The following is a 5000-nucleotide window of genomic DNA, read 5'->3' as shown; positions in this document are numbered from 1 at the left end:
ACACACACACACGTACACACACACAAACACACGTACACACACACACACGTACACACACACACACACGTACACACACACACACACACACACACACGCTACACCCCCTCCGTTGCACGCTGGAAATAATCCTATGTTTACAAGTTAGGTCAGAGAGCCTCCCTTATCATGAGGGTGGGGGTGGGGGGTGGGGGGTTAGGGGCTTCATAAGGAGGTGGAGGAGGGGGTTGGGGAGGAGGTGGGGAAGGGGGAGGAGGCAAAGGGGGAGGACGGTTGGCTTAGGGAGTGGGGAGAGGGAGGGAGAAGGGGTGAGAGGAAAGGGGGGGCGGGGTTAAGGGAGAGGGGAGGGGCGAAGGGGGGATTGGAGAGGGGGAGGGGCGAAGGGTTTGGGGGGAGAAGTGAGGGTTATGTGGAGGAAGAACAACAACAATAACAACAACAACAACAACAATAACAACAACAGGAGCAGGTGAAGGACCGAGAGAGACAGGGACGCGTAGGGGCAAGGAGAGAGGACGGGGAGGGCGCAGAGAGGGGGAGGAGTTGGGGGCGAAGAGGGATTAGAGGGGGGTGGGGGCGATACCGCAAAGTAGAAGCTAAAAAAAATATATGAATACAACAAGAAATATTTCCAAAACCGTGACACCAAAAAAAATAGAAAAAAAAGTGATGGGGGGGTGCGAAGGGGTAAGGGGTGAGGGAGGGTGAAGGGGATGGGGGGAGGGCGATACGAAGTGGGGACACCTTATCGCAAATCTGCCCCCGGCGCCACTCAGCCAGCGCAAGGGTAGCCGAGCCGCCCACCCACCCACCAGCCCACCCACACACACCAAGGCTTAAGCAGGGTGGGTGGGTGGGGCGGAGGGCTGGCGAGACAAGACTGTTATCGTATGTATAAATTAGTTTCCCCTCCCCTTTCCCCCCCCTCCCATCCCCCCCTTACAGACCTTATAACGAAAGCGTTGGTTGGTTTTAATTGGTTTATGAATGAGTAATATCGTCTCTGTGGGGTCTTCTATCAGTTCATGGCCGTCTGCGTGGCGAATATTTCATTTTATTTTATGATTTGCGTTTCTGTAACGACTGAGACGCGGGTGATTCGCTCTCCAAAGAGGGGGGGTGGGCGGGGGTGAAATCAAATATGGAGGGAAAATCCGTAGACTTTTGACGACTTGCCGCGTCTTACGTCACTGATCACGTGACTTCTTCTGAAGAGAGACACACGATAAAAGATACGTTTTTTGTTGTATTTTTCCGGAGAGAAGCATGAGGAGATACACGTATTTTAGTAGTATCTTTCTTTTAAATGTAGTTATTCCTATGACTGTATGAACTTTATAGGGATCACGAGTATAAACGAATCTTAGGCGTTTTCAAATATCTCTCACTCATGAAGAGATGCACAAGAGGAGTAGTAATAGTAATGGTAATAGTAGTTGTAGTACCTGTAGATTTTGTAGTAGGAGGAGGAGTAATTTTAGTAGTAAAGGAGGTAGATAATAGTAGGTGATAGTAGTAATAGTAGTAGAAAGAAGATGAAGACGATGATGAAGAAGGAGTAAGAGGAAGGAGGAGGAGGAGGAAGAAGAAGATGAAGACGATGATTAAGAAGGAGGAGGAGGAAGATGATAATAATGATAATAATAATAATAAAAAGTTTATTAAGTAAAGATGTAGTTACAAGGGTAAAATTGTTACTTTACAAAGATGATGAAGACGATAATGAAGAAGAAGAAGGAAGAGGAAAAAGAAGAAGACGCAGGGAGACGCAGTAAGAGGAGCAGAAGGGGATAGGGGAAGCAGAAAAAAGAGAAAAAGAAAAAGAAAAAGAGGAAATAGAAGATTATGATCATGAAAAAGAAGAAGAAGAAGAAGAAGGAGGAGGGGGGCATGGGAGGAGGAGGAGGCCCAGCTGGAGGGTCGCGCCAGCAAGCAGCAGGAAAGTTTCGAGCAGGAGGTTCCCCGGCGCCGCCCTCATCCCGCCGCAGACGGTATTAGCGCAAACTTGTCCTTAAGTCCTGATCCTCTTAATGACATAGCAGGACAATACTCCTGGGAGCTGGGGGGGAGGAGGAGGAGGAGAGGAGGAAATGGCTGGGGAGGAGGAGGAGGAGGGAGGGAGGGAGGGAGGGAAGGAGGGAGGAGGAGGAGGAAGAGGAGGAAGGAGGAAGGGGAGGAGAACGAGGGGGAGGGGGAGGAAGAGGAGGAGGAGGGAGGAAATGGCTGGGGAGGAGGGGGAGGGAGGAGGAGGAAAATGGGAGTGATTGGGGGGAGAAGGGGGGGTAAGGAGATATAAAGGATGTTTGCGTTGTGATTGTGTGTGTGTGTGTGTGTGTGTGTGTGTGTGTGTGTGTGTGTGTGTGTGTGTGCGTGCGTGCGCGAGTGCGTGCGTGCGTGCGCGTGTGCGTGTGCGTGCGTGCGTGCGTGTATGTAAGTGTGTATGTACGTATTCGCGAGTGCGTGGCGTCCGCGGTACACACTCGGGCTGCCGCAAGATAACAGGCAGTCCCAGAAACTTTGTAGGATTTCCCTCATCTAAGGATTTAGTCCGAAGAGGCTCCGGGATTACAGGATTGCTCTACTGGATTTATTAGGATTACCGGATTTTCTTCTTAAGCTTACAGGCGCCTTCGCAGTGTTGCCAACGCGAGAGGATGTCGGGGAGGCATTTTTACGCCGGTCGGAAGGGCGGCTTCCAGGGGGGCGGGCGAGGGAAATCGCCCCCCCCCCAGGTCTTCTTTTTCCTCTCTTTCTTTGCTTTCTCCTTCGCCTCCTCCTTCTCTTTCATCACCTCCTCCTGTTCCTACTATTACTCCTCACCTCCTTCTCCCCGACTCCTTTTTCTCCTCCTCTTCCTCCACTCCTCCTCCTTCTCTTCCTCCTCCTCCTTCTCCTTCTCCTTCACCTCCTCCCCTGCTTTTCACCTCCTCCTCTCCCTCCTCCTCCTCCTCTTTCTCCTCCTCCTCCCCTCCTTCTCCTCCTTCCCCTTCACCTTCACGTCCTCCTCTCCCCCTCCTTCTCCCCCTCCTTCTCTATCCTCAATATCTCCCCCCCTTTCTGACCTCATTCTCCTTTTCTCACTCCCCCTTTCGCGAAATGGGGCACTGGGTACAGTAGGTCAAAGAGAGAGAGAGAGAGAGAGAGAGAGAGAGAGAGAGAGAGAGAGAGAGAGAGAGAGAGAGAGAGAGAGAGAGATGAAATGAGAAGGGAAAAGTGAGAATAAAGATGGGCAGGTATGGAAGGAACAACTATTTTATTTTCATTATGAAATTATATTTCGTGACGTCATCTAGATCACTATCGGAGATCAGACCAAAAGAGGTATTTTACTCGAATCAAATTATACCAAATTCAGAAGAGGTATATAATACCAGATGTACCAAAATTCACATTCATTCAGTGCAAATTTAGTCATTTCTATGATAGGGATAATAATTATAATGCTAATAATAGTAACAATAATAATAATATTAATAGTAATAATAATAATAATAATAATTATGTGATACTAGCGATGATGATGTTGTTAACAATAATTACGATTATAATTATGATCACGAGGATAATCATCATAATAATAATAAACAATAACAAACCCGATAATAAAGACCATAAAATATTTCTAGACCGGCCTCAGAGCACCACCTCTCAGCCCAGAGAGAGCCGCATATCTATCGTCGAGGTTCAGTCCATCTATCTTGCAATTAGCGCGCATTGCATCGATCGGGGTTAACAGGCCTCTGGGAACACAAGGTACAAACGGGAGATTGCAAGAAAATGACGTGGTTATTGGGGCGCGTGAGGCGAGGAGGCCGGGGAGGTGGCACGGGGATGTGACGTGGTTGATCGGCAGACGGTTTGTGCGAGAGCTGTCGGGGGCTCGTTTGACGTGGTGGGGGTGGTGATGAGGTGTTTGGTGTTGTTAAGTGTTGTTTGATGATGTTTTTTGTTGTTTGATGTGTGTTGTTGTTTGATGATGTTTTTTATTGTTTCATGTTGTGTTATTGTTTGATTTTGTTGTTTGGTGTTGGTTGTTATTGTTTTATTATATTTTTTATTGTTTGATGTTGTGTGTTATTGTTTGATGATGTTTTTATTGTGTGATGTTGTGTTATTGTTTGATTTTGTTGTTTGATGTTTTTCTTGTTTGATGCTGTTGTTGTTTGGTGTTGTTTCTGTTGTATGATGTTGTGTGTTATTGTTTGATGATGTTTTTTTTATTGTTTGATGTTGTTATTGTTTGATTTTGTTGTTTGGTGTTGTTTGTTATTGTTTGATGTTTGTTGTTGCTTGATGTTGTTATTGTTTTATGCTGTTATTGTTTCATGTTATTGTTTGATGTTGTTTGTTATTGTTTTATGTTGTTATCCGTACTACTCGTGTTGTTGGTGTGTTGTTTGTTGTTTCGTAGTTTTGGGTGGAACTCTGATTTCGAATTCCCTCGTCTTTCTGGCACCAAGTGGTATTACCCAAGGTGCCACGTCTCAATGGCTTTCTCTATCCGCTATTTCCTCAGGCTCTCTTGTTTTTATTCCCTCCTTCCTTTCCTGTCCCTTTCCTTCTCTTCTCTTCCATCTTTCCTTCCTTTCCTCTTTTTTCTATTTCCCTTTCTTCTCCTTTCCCTCCCTTTTCATCTCTTCCCTTCCCTTTCCTCACCTTTCCTTTCTCTTCTTTTCCCTTCCTTTCCCTTCCAATCCCTCCCTTCCAATCCCCACCTTTTCCCTTCCCTTCCAATCCCTCCCTTACCTTTCCCTTCCCTTCCCTTCCCTTCCCTTCCCTTCCCTTCTCTTCCCTTCCCTTCTCCTCCCTTCCCTTCCCTTTCTTCCTCTGCCTTTCCCTTCCACTCTAAGAAATATCAGCAATACTAATGATATAAAGATTATGACCTTATCACTCTTTGCAACTAATTATAACGATCACGTGTATGATAATGATAAAATTCAGGACACAGAGAAAATCAGAGATAAAGGGTGATTGGAAACACGTAGAAGAGAGGAGTGAGA

This window comes from Penaeus vannamei, chromosome 1 (assembly GCF_042767895.1).
Source record: "Penaeus vannamei isolate JL-2024 chromosome 1, ASM4276789v1, whole genome shotgun sequence".
Taxonomy (NCBI): domain Eukaryota; kingdom Metazoa; phylum Arthropoda; class Malacostraca; order Decapoda; family Penaeidae; genus Penaeus; species Penaeus vannamei.
The sequence above is the reverse complement of the archived record's forward strand: the minus strand, read 5'-3'. Positions refer to the sequence as shown.